Genomic DNA, 12512 nt, shown 5'->3' with positions numbered 1-12512 from the left:
CACCTTTTCTTTGTTTTTATTTGCTTCACTTTTATTCAGATTTCTGTCATGAACTTGTATTGAGGGCTAAAGAATTTAAGTTTACCCACAACCCATTTGCATTTCCTGTTTGTTCTAACTCAGTCAGATTTACATTTGTAGACGCACTATGTTAGAGCAGTGGTTCTCAACCTTTTCAGCCCACAACCCCCAAAATAAAGGTGCTAGAGACCGGGGACCCCCACTGTACCTGAAGGTGGTTGAACACAGACATGCACAATTTAGAATAATCATGTACAGACAAGCCCGTCCCAGCCAAACTGGGGACCCGTGGAGGTCAGCAAAACCATGGCCCATTGTAAAGTTAAGCTGTGACATCCAAGTTTGTATTTAACCTTGAATAATTACCACTTTTCTAAAAAAAACTGTTTTAATCATTCATGTAGTAAATAGCCTTTTAAAAATGTAAATCCCCTTTGTTAAAAAATAATTAAAAAGGTTTCAAAGTTGCTACAATGGGTTAATAATTGTAAAAATTGATGGAAAATGTCATGAAATTGGATTTTAAAAGTAGCAGAAATTGGTTAGAAGTGGCAAAATAAGATAAAAATGGCAAAAAAGAAAAAATGGGCATAAATAAGGGTAAAAGGGAGTTAAAAAGTAGCTGGAATGACTTTAAATTGGCAAAAATGGGTGGAAATTTGGTGAAATGGGATGAAAAATTAATATGAACAGGCCAAAAAGGGTTAACTGAGAAAGATAAGAAGGCAGATATTGGCAGAAATTGGTTAAACTAGCAAAAATGGGCACATCAAATGGTGAAATGTGGTTAAAATGGGGAAAATTGGGCATAAAGAGTGGAAAAAAGGGTTAGGGGAGAGTGGGGGGATTTGTGCCAAAGGGGAAGTGCCACCCCTTGTTTCTACAAAACCATAGAAGAAATTGGTCATGTGACCACATATTTTTGAAGAGCCATCCATTCTACTCATCCTGCATAAAACAGAGACACATGGCATGAGAGGTAAGCACATTTTAGCTCCAAAAACTGTTTTTTGCCTTTCAAAGTAAAATTTCTATGATCAAGGTTTTTGGATTGTGTCTAAACAATTATAGACAAGTTTGAAAACGTTTCACACGTTTTAGTGCTTTAGTATGTTACACAATGAGTCTATACAGTTAGCATGATGTTAGCTCTAAACTGCTGGATTATGCTAGCTTTTCAAAATGGTGGGGCTGGGGGGTTTGTGCCAAAGGGCCTGGGTTAAGTTGTGCCAGTGGCACACCCACAAACCCAGACCCACACATGCAGACCCACACACCCAGAGACACAAATCCCAGACCAACTGACATAGACCCTAACCCACACACCCTCTTACCCAGACCCACACACCCAGACACACACCCTCCCTAACAAATTCACACAACCACACACCAAACCCTAAACACCTAGAACCCAGCAAAGAAGGGCCAAAAACAGCTGGAGGAGTGAGGAGATGGGCCTCATCAGTGTGTGATTTACCTGCCATTTGTTTAATTTAGCTAATGCTGATTTCAGTTTAGGGTTTGCACTGTTATTAAAGAGCAGTGTTATTCAGTTTTTAAGCGGCCTAAGTCACAATGAGATGTTCAGAAACTGGCCCAAATCACTTTATTCACATACGTTATACATTTGACATGTATGTCAACAGGCATCTATTGCATCCAAAAACTAGAAAATATGACTCATGCCATTAGTTTAATAGGGTGATGATATCTAAATAAACCTTAAATGAGTAATTTTGTATTGACTTTGTCTTGCTTTTATATAGCATTACAGTTTATGAGATTAAAATGTTCTGTTTTACTTCAGTAATCTTCAGTAATCACTCGCACAGTTTACCCCAACGTATTCTCCCCAAAGGCACAACTCACCCCACTCTCCCCTGAAAGAGGCAATAATGGGCCAACAGAGACAATATTAAACTTGTGGCAAGAAGTGGTTTAGAAGTGGCAAAAATGGGCAGAAAAAAAGTGGTAGAAAGAGTCAAAAAGTGACAAAAATAGGTGTTAAGAGGTAAAAATGTGTTAAAACTGGTGGGAAAAATTATGAAAAGGGGTAAAAAATTGACAAAATTGGTGTAAAGTGGCAACAGTGTAATTTAAAAAATATCCTTAGTTTTTGTAGGGCAACTGGAGACCCCCTCTCAGTGTCTCTCGACCCCCAAGGGGGTCCCCACCCCAAGGTTGGGAACCACTGTGCTAGAGTATCATTATCTCTGCAGGAAGTTGGACAGTATTATAATAGTATACATCAGCAAATGCATACTGCAAAAGGCCTGCTGTGTATGGACCTGGATTGAGAATAAAAGATAATAAAAGGTAATTGAATTAAAATCCATTCAATGCCCTGTACGTTTACAGCTTAAATTATTTATAATACTTTTTGTATAAAGAAGGTTTTAGCCTATTGTAATACTGTAAAACACAGTAGATGGCTCTTGTTTTGACATGGAGGCTTTTATTTTGAAATGCTCACCTTTCTCAATGGCCACATGACTTCCTTTTACCCAAGAATTCCACTAAATGAAGAAAACAAAATAATGGAATTGAAAATAATGAAAATTGGACCAGTTTCTAAAAATGTTGTTCATTTTTCTGTTTTTGTGACCAAAACGAAAAAAAACGGAAAAATGGCTTGTTTTTCCATTTTTTTTTCATTTTTGGTCAAGAACGGAAAAACGAGAGTTTCTCCCATTTTTTTTCAGTCTGGTTTAAACCAGGAAATGGATCTGCCAGAAAGGTACTGGGCAGGTGATGGGTGGTGGCTGGTTGATGTTGATTATCTCAGTCTAAGAGTCCTTCAGGTGCTTTTATGCAAACTCTGAGCGGGCTTTCATGGTTCCACTGAGGAGAGGTGTCATCTGTCCACTCTGCCATAAAGCCCAGATCAGTGGAGGGCTGCAGTGATGGTTGTGCTTCTAGAACTTTGTTTGATCTCCACACAGGATCTCTGGAGCTCAGTCAGAGACCATCAGGTTCTCGGTCTCCTCTCTTACATTTAACAGGAATTAACCATTTGTAGGATACTTAAAAAAATTTATCAGATGACCCACATTATATCTTTACCTCTTATAAGCACTGGAGATCTACAGCTTCAAAATCCTAACAAAACAAATCATGTTTTTTTCTTAGCAGCAGGAGTTTTTGAAAATCTTCTCATTGTTGACCTTTTTATAGAAACAATGCCAGTTTTAGTGATGTGTATATTCATCGTGACTGGACAAAAACAGCTAGTTTGTCTTAATTTGATGGAGCCACTTAGCTGAAATGTAGGCCAAGTTGTAGCCTTGTGTGTGTTGCTCACTTATTCACTAAATCTACTTCCTTTGCATGGCGTCAGACTTTAAACATTCCTGGACTTTTCCTCTGGGCGACCTTCTGCAGCAGCTGCTCCTCCGTCCTCCTCATCCAGCCGGTTCGCTCCACCACTTTCTGCCTCCAGTCGGATGAAGCTACAGCAAACCAGATGTAGGACAACTCTCACGTGAGCTGCTGACCTAAATCCCCACCACAGACAGACAAAATGCATGCAGGGAAAAATAGAATTGAGCGTTTTGACTAATGCTATTTACACCCGAGCTATTTCATAACTGGTAGTAAACAGCAGAAATAGGTCTGAGTGGGAGCAGGAGCAGATGTCCTCCATTAAAGTTAATTAAATCTAGACCGTACGAACAGAAACTCACTCCTGGATGGAAGATTTGGACGTAAATACTCGGTCATCTGTGTTTTTGGGTGTTTATAGGTTAAACAGGGATTTACTGTAGGCTATGGGGGCTGAGTCAAGGAACATTTAGGAAGACTTCATCAGCACTTTGTTGGGATTAAAACTTATCTTGGCGTGGAGGGAGGATTTTAGATGAAATTGACACAAGTGGCGAAGGATTAAAGCAAAAATAAGTCAGTTATTTCTGCTGCTTGTGCAGGAAAATGTCTCAAAACAGCAGTAAGGTTGGTAAGAGCCAAGATTCGTCTTCAGCTGCCAATGTCAAGCTAAACGTGTCTTCATGAGCTCTTCTTTAAACAAAACAAAAGCTGATCAATCCCCTCATCCCGAATGGAAACAAACTCACGGTGGACCAGAACAAACACTGGAAGCTCGAGCAACAAAATACAGAGTCAGAGAGAAATCCCATCATAGATAGATACAGCAACAGAACAGCAGCTTCCTGCAACTGTTAACGCTTTTTTATTTTGCAGTCTTTGACGCAACATCCAGCATTTCCACAGCCACAATAAACACGTTGTCTTTGAGGAACAGAAATATCCCGTATGAAGGTTAAGGCTTTAAAAACCTTTAGCAAGCTGGGTAAGTACTCGACCAGCTGTAACGAGATTTGTTTGATCAGTTATGCTGTTGCTCTTTAAAATATCAATATTTCCTGCAGCACCAGCGTTGGACTAATATTTGTGTTTAGTGATAAATGACCTCGTAGAAAAGAGCTGTTAAGTAACATCATGTCCATGGTGTCTGATCATCGTACCAGAACCGCCAACTAAATGATACACTAATTATGAAAGCTAAAAGCCTGAATGATCAGAGTTTCATGGATTTTTGATGAGCACTGTTACCTAAAGATGAAACCGCGTTGATATCATGTTGTACGATCAGACTTCACAGATCATCAGGAGGAATGTTAATTCACAGATTCTTCATACATAAAGTAGTACGCACTTCAGTTACATAAAACTAGATTTATATAACTATTTATGTAACTTAAACTCAGGTCATTGTTTTCATATTAAATTATCCAATAGAAGGAGAACAAGCTTCAAATTTAGTTCTAAAGTCATTCCCTTGTGTTTCTGTATGAATCCCACATTGTGTTCATTTTGTGTACTTTAGTGAGGTCTCTCCTACTTCCTGTTTTATTTTGTAGTTCTCTTGTTACAAGTCTTGTTTAAATTTCTTCCATTAATAATTATTCCCAACTTCTCACCTCGTCTCACCTGTGATTGATTGCTTTGGTCTCACCTGTGTTTGATTATTTAAGACTCACCTGTGATTGATTATTTACGTCTCACCCGTGTTTGATTATTTAAGTCTCACCTGTGTTTGATTGCTTTAGTCTCAAATGTGTTTAATTGTCTTAGTCTCACCTGTGTTTGTTTATTTAAGTCTCACCTGTGATTGATTGTCTCAGTCTCACCTGTATTTGATTGCTTTAGTCTCACCTGTGTTTGACTGTCTCAGTCTCACCTGTGATTGAATGCTTTAGTCTCACCTGTATTTGATTGCTTTAGTCTCACCTGTGTTTGACTGTCTCAGTCTCACCTGTGATTGATTGCTTTAGTCTCACCTGTGTTTGATTGTCTCAGTCTCACCTGTGATTAATTTGCTTTAGTCTCACCTGTATTTGATTGCTTAAGTCTCACCTGTGATTGATTGCTTCAGTCTCACCTGTGTTTGACTGTCTCAGTCTTACCTGTGTTTGATTATTTAAGTCACACCTGTGATTGATTGTCTCAGTCTCACCTGTGATTGATTGTCTTAGTCTCACCTGTGTTTGATTGTTTTAGTCTCACCTGTGATTGATTGCCTCAGTCTCATCTGTGTTTGATTGTCTCAGTCTCACCTGTGATTGATTGCTTTAGTCTCACCTGTGTTTGACTGTCTCAGTCTCACCTGTGATTGATTGTCTTAGTCTCACCTGTGTTTGATTGCTTCAGACTCACCTGTGTTTGATTGTCTCAGTCTCACCTGTGATTGATTGCTTTAGACTCACCTGTGTTTGATTGTCTCAGTCTCACCTGTGATTGATTGTTTTAGTCTCACCTGTGATTGATTGTCTTAGTCTCAACTGTGTTTTATTGCCTCAGTGTTTGATTGCTTCAGTCTCACCTGTGTTTGATTATTTAAGTCTCATCCGTGTTTGATTATTTAAGTCTTACCTGTGTTTAATTGCTTTAGTCTCACCTGTGTTTGATTGTCTTAGTCTCACCTGTGTTTGATTATTTAAGTCTCACCTGTGTTTGAATATTTAAGTCTCACATGGGTTTGATTGTTTTAGTCTCACCTGTGTTTTATTGCCTCAGTGTTTGATTGCTTCAGTCTCACCTGTGTTTGATTATTTACGTCTCACCTGTGTCTGATTATTTAAGTCTCACCTGTGTTTGATTGCTTTAGTCTCAACTGTGTTTGATTGCTTTAGTCTCACCTGTGTTTGATTGCTTTAGTCTCACCTGTGTTTGATTGCTTTAGTCTCACCTGTGTTTGATTGCTTCAGTCTCACCTGTGTTTGATTGCCTCAGTCTCACCTGTGTTTGATTGCTTCAGTCTCACCTGTATTTGATTGCTTTAGTCTCACCTGTATTTGATTGCTTTAGTCTCACCTGTGTTTGATTGCTTCAGTCTCACCTGTGTTTGATTGCTTTAGTCTCACCTGTGTTTGATTGCTTCAGTCTCACCTGTGTTTGACTGTCTCAGTCTCGCCTGTGTTTGATTGCTTTAGTCTCGCCTGTGTTTGATTGCTTCAGTCTCACCTGTGTTTGATTGCTTCAGTCTCACCTGTGTTTGATTGCTTTAGTCTCACCTGTGTTTGATTGCTTTAGTCTCACCTGTGTTTGATTGCCTCAGTCTCACCTGTGTTTGATTGCTTCAGTCTCAGCTGTGTTTGATTGCTTTAGTCTCACCTGTGTTTGATTGCTTCAGTCTCACCTGTGTTTGATTGCTTTAGTCTCACCTGTGTTTGATTGCTTCAGTCTCACCTGTGTTTGATTGCCTCAGTCTCACCTGTGTTTGATTGCTTCAGTCTCACCTGTGTTTGATTGCCTCAGTCTCAACTGTGTTTGATTGCTTCAGTCTCACCTGTATTTGATTGCTTCAATCTCACCTGTGTTTGATTGCTTCAGTCTCACCTGTGTTTGATTGCTTTAGTCTTACCTGTGTTTGATTGCTTTAGTCTCACCTGTGTTTGATTGCTTCAGTCTCACCTGTGTTTGATTGCTTTAGTCTCAACTGTGTTTGATTGCTTTAGTCTCAGCTGTGTTTGATTGCTTTAGTCTCACCTGTATTTGATTGCTTCAGTCTCACCTGTGTTTGATTGCTTCAGTCTCACCTGTATTTGATTGCTTCAGTCTCACCTGTGTTTGATTGCTTCAGTCTCACCTGTGTTTGATTGCTTCAGTCTCAACTGTGTTTGATTGCTTCAGTCTCAGCTGTGTTTGATTGCTTTAGTCTCACCTGTATTTGATTGCTTCAGTCTCACCTGTGTTTGATTGCTTCAGTCTCACCTGTATTTGATTGCTTCAGTCTCACCTGTGTTTGATTGCTTCAGTCTCACCTGTGTTTGATTGCTTCAGTCTCACCTGTGTTTGATTGCTTCAGTCTCACCTGTGTTTGATTGCTTCAGTCTCACCTGTGTTTGATTGCTTCAGTCTCACCTGTATTTGATTGCTTCAGTCTCACCTGTGTTTGATTGCTTCAGTCTCACCTGTGTTTGATTGCTTCAGTCTCACCTGTGTTTGATTGCTTTAGTCTCAACTGTGTTTGATTGCTTTAGTCTCAGCTGTGTTTGATTGCTTTAGTCTCACCTGTATTTGATTGCTTCAGTCTCACCTGTGTTTGATTGCTTCAGTCTCACCTGTATTTGATTGCTTCAGTCTCACCTGTGTTTGATTGCTTCAGTCTCACCTGTGTTTGATTGCTTCAGTCTCACCTGTGTTTGATTGCTTCAGTCTCACCTGTGTTTGATTGCTTCAGTCTCACCTGTATTTGATTGCTTCAGTCTCACCTGTGTTTGATTGCTTCAGTCTCACCTGTGTTTGATTGCTTCAGTCTCACCTGTATTTGATTGCTTCAGTCTCACCTGTGTTTGATTGCTTTAGTCTCAGCTGTGTTTGATTGCTTTAGTCTCACCTGTATTTGATTGCTTCAGTCTCACCTGTGTTTGATTGCTTCAGTCTCACCTGTATTTGATTGCTTCAGTCTCACCTGTGTTTGATTGCTTTAGTCTCAGCTGTGTTTGATTGTTTTAGTCTCACCTGTGTTTGATTGCTTTAGTCTCAGCTGTGTTTGATTGTTTTAGTCTCACCTGTATTTGATTGCTTCAGTCTCACCTGTGTTTGATTGCTTCAGTCTCACCTGTATTTGATTGCTTCAGTCTCACCTGTGTTTGATTGCTTTAGTCTCAGCTGTGTTTGATTGTTTTAGTCTCACCTGTGTTTGATTGCTTTAGTCTCAGCTGTGTTTGATTGTTTTAGTCTCACCTGTGTTTGATTGCCATGGTTAATAAAATGAACATTATCGATGAAGAGTGTGATCATTAAGCAGTTTTAATAAGAGCATCAATATCAACAGAAATCTATGACTCTCATCCTGACCTGAATGTTTTTTCAGTATTTATTGACTAAAGCTATGAAGGGCGATTAGGACTAAAATGTGACTAAAACTAAACGTACTTTCGTCTAAAGACTAAAACTAAAAATGGCTGCCAAAATGAACACCGTCTCTAAGGCTTCTCCACCACTGGGTCTTAGGTGTCTGGTTTTGTTCATACACACCTGCTGTAAACAGTTCCTCTAGTCCTGTAAAATAAAAAGTTGAATAAATGTATACGTTAATACAACACATCAACGCAGCAAGTCTGGAAAGCTAGAAAGGCTTAAAAATGATTAATAATTAAATTTAATTTGGCTCTAGATTTTAGGTACTGGGTACTCATTGAGGACTTGAACATGGTACTGGGTACTCTGACTCAAGAAAAGGGGACATGACTCGGATTTTTCTTTGGTGACTCGGACTGGACTCAGACTTGAGGCTTAGAGACTACAACACTGGAATGAAGACACCATTATTTTGGTAAAGCATGCTTTGATTGAGCTGGAACATTTTTTTTTCTTGGTGGGCAGCAGTTCAGTTCAAACAATACTAGTACTTTATCAATAAATGCACTAAATCACTGTAAATAACACAGTCATGAAGCACTACTGAATTTCTTGTATTCATTTATGTATTTTTAGAAAACTCTGAAGGCCCAACATCGGGTTGTAAAGAGGAGATCTTGATTACATAAAGACTGGGTGATGCCTATCAAGCTTCAGCTGTGACTGCCCAGAGCTCCAGCTCTCTCCAACCAGCCTGCAGCGAGAGAGATAAACACACAGAGCCTCCTCTACGACACAAAAACAAGCTAAACACAAAATTTGAACACAGAACCCAGGAGATTGGGTTTTTTAGGGGTCGGGGTCCTCTCCAGGGACTTTCTGGACAATAAAAAACTAAATTAATGCTATTGCATTCACTCTTGGCCTCTTATTGACATTCAGTAATTTCTGACATAAAGCTCATTGATACACATCTCAAACAGTTAAATCTTCAGGACTCTTGTAGAATACGGCCTAGGCACCTTTGCTTCATGGTAAAACCACCTATAACATGAATATCATTGATTATCTGCAGAAGCATCAATATTACTCTCTTTATGTTGCCATTTTCATCTTTAATTTTGCAGAACTTTTTGTGCATTTTTAGGAGTCCTTTCTTGGCATTTTTCTTAAAGTTTCTGGTGTGAAAACTTCCCCCACTGCTGTAAATAACAGCACAAACATCCATGCATGTGTAAACAGGCAGAAGAGCAGCTCAGATATATTATTATCTCTGCACAGTGTCGGACAGATATCTCTGCACAGTTTCTTCTCCTTCTTCTAACCTTTCAGCTCTGTCTCTGCTAGCTCTCAGTTTTACCTTGACTCTTCATTACACAACTCTCACATACCAAGAGAGACACACTGGTATGAATGATGAGAGGTCACATGAACAATGTTTTGGCTTCTTCTTATACAGGCTGCGTCTGTGCGCCTGATAAACACAAACTGGTTCGAACTGGATGGAGAGGCAGGCTGCAGAGGGAATCCGCACACAGATACAGAGACACACAGATAGGCATCGGGTTTTCAAAGACCTTGTCCTGCTGCCACGAATGATACCATTTTGTTTTATTATGTCATGGCCTGGGAAAAGAGTTGCTTTATTTCCTGGTGCAATGAATATCTGGAATGAGAGGGTGAAACTGGATCGTCAGGAAGGTGTCTGAACAAAACAAAGACACAAACATGTCAACAAGTCAGCCCTGATCTCTGCTGAGTTCATGTGATTCGGACACAAATATGAGAGGAAAATCAAGCCCAAAAAGACGTGCATTCTCTACAACTAAACACTGCTGGAGTATAACAAACAGATATGAGTAGACAGGCTGATATTAGACTTATTTTGCATGAGTAGATTTCTGCCTTTTAAAGCTGCTCCTAATGTGAAGCACAAGCATGAGAATTTCTCTGCTGTGTCTGGGTACATTTAGTTCCTGACTTCTGCAGCATGAATCCATCAGCATGAATGTAAGCGTGCATGAAAAACTTCATGAACTGAGAAGCTGCATGCAGGTCTCACATGACCGTGTTTAATGCCAAATGTCGGCTGGAGCGATGTAAAGCTGGCTGAAACTGGATTCTGGAGACACGGGAACATTTTCTCTGGGTTCTGATTCACCGTCTTAAAGAGGAATCAGGCCTTTCTAAATCTGGGACATGCTGCATGTTTCACAGACTTTAAGGCTTAAATGATGTTTTTGAATCGCTTCTTTACATCGCTCTGGTCTGCAGAAATTAAACAGGCAACAACTGCTGCAAAGAAATCCTTCAGGGCTTTTGTTCTGCTAAAGTTTGTTCACTAAAAGTTGTTTTTTTGTGTCACTGATGGGATCAGATTTTTATTCTAAGTGTCTGATGATATTACAGAGGATAGAGGAGATAGATAAATGTGATAGAGTCAGAAACAAACACCTCAGTCCTCCTTTAAAGCAAACCACACTCCTTTGATAACTAGATACATCTAATGTATCTAGTTATCAGAGGAATCAGACATGAAGTCCAAGGGTGGGTCAAGAAAACAGGCCTTGACCTTTGACCTTGTATCTAAAATGTTTTCAGTGTAGCTACACCTGAGGCAAAATGGACATCAGTGCAAAGTTTAAGGAAAGTCTCTCTGAGCATTTTTGACATTTCATGTTTGAACCTGAGTCCTAGTTACCTTCAACTTTGACCCCCAAAATCTCTTCAGTTCATTCTTGAATCACAGCAGGAATTTTTGCAAAGGTTGAGGAAAAGCCCCTAAAAGTGCTTTTGAGACAGGGTATTTCACAAAAATGACCTTGATGGACGAAAAAGACTGACAGACGGACAGAAATGCGGGCATGGACAGACCAAGGGATGGATGGATTGACTGACGGACAGAGAGACTGACTGGTGGATAGGACGATGGATAAAAACTGGATGGACAGATGGACAAAGGCAGATAGGAGGATGGATGGACAGATGCATGGATGGATAGATGGACAGATAGGAGGATGGATGGATGGATGGATGGATGGATGGTTAGATGGATGGATGGATGGATGGATGGATGGATAGCTAGATGGATAGCTAGATGGATGGATGGATGGAAAAAAAAGAAATGGACAGATAGAAAGCTGGATGGATAGCTAGGTGGATAGATGGATGGATGGATGGATGGATGGATGGATGGATGGATGGATGGATGGCTAGATGGATGGGTGGATGGATGGATGGATGGATGGATGGATGGATGGATGGATGGATGGATGGAAAAAAAGAAATGGACAGATAGAAAGCTGGATGGATGGATGGATGGACTGACACATTGGCGGACGAATGGACAGATGAATGGTCAGACAGATGAACTGATGTGTGGACAGATCAATAGATGAATGGATGGATAGATGGTCAGACAGATGAATGAACAGACAGATGGACCACTGGGTGGATGGATGGACAGACTGATAGACAAATGGATGGATGCATGGATGGAAAGATGGTCATACATATAATCAGACAGACAGATGGACAGAGAGAGATGGACGGATGGACTGCCAGTTAACCTGTAAATATCACAAATCTGGACCTGGATTTTGCTGGCATGGAAGCATGAATCCCAGTCATATGAGACTGTTTTACTCATCTTTGATTTTAAATGCAGAACTTTGTCGTGTATTTTTCATATTTATGGAGTGTAATATACTTTTATCAAAGTTTCTGGTCTGAAAACTATTCCCATTTTCAAAGTGTTTTCTAGATATTGTGTTCTTAAGAATGGCTTGGACAGATGTACAGACAGACTGACAACTTGAAAACATAACCTTACTATGCTTCCACAGAACTCCTGCAAATGTCCTGAATTTACCTCGGTGATCTGCATGTGTGAACACAGAGTTTTTTACCCAGACTTTACCCTAAAATCTCCGTGTTATTTCACCTCCCCCACCCCTTTACTGACAGGCGTTTAAGCAGCAGGAAAACATCCTGCAAACAAGCAAGTTAGGAGATTTCCAGAGTAGGTTACCCTGAAATTACTGCTGGCATAACATCCAGCATTTCCAGCGATGACACATCGTGTCTGTCTTTAGACGTCACATCCCATCACAGTATTTTTCTACTTTTGGACAAATTGTCAGGAGATTTGGCTTAACCAATTATTTTTC

The sequence above is a fragment of the Cheilinus undulatus genome, linkage group 17 (genome assembly GCF_018320785.1).
Source record: "Cheilinus undulatus linkage group 17, ASM1832078v1, whole genome shotgun sequence".
NCBI lineage: Eukaryota > Metazoa > Chordata > Actinopteri > Labriformes > Labridae > Cheilinus > Cheilinus undulatus.
The sequence above is the reverse complement of the archived record's forward strand: the minus strand, read 5'-3'. Positions refer to the sequence as shown.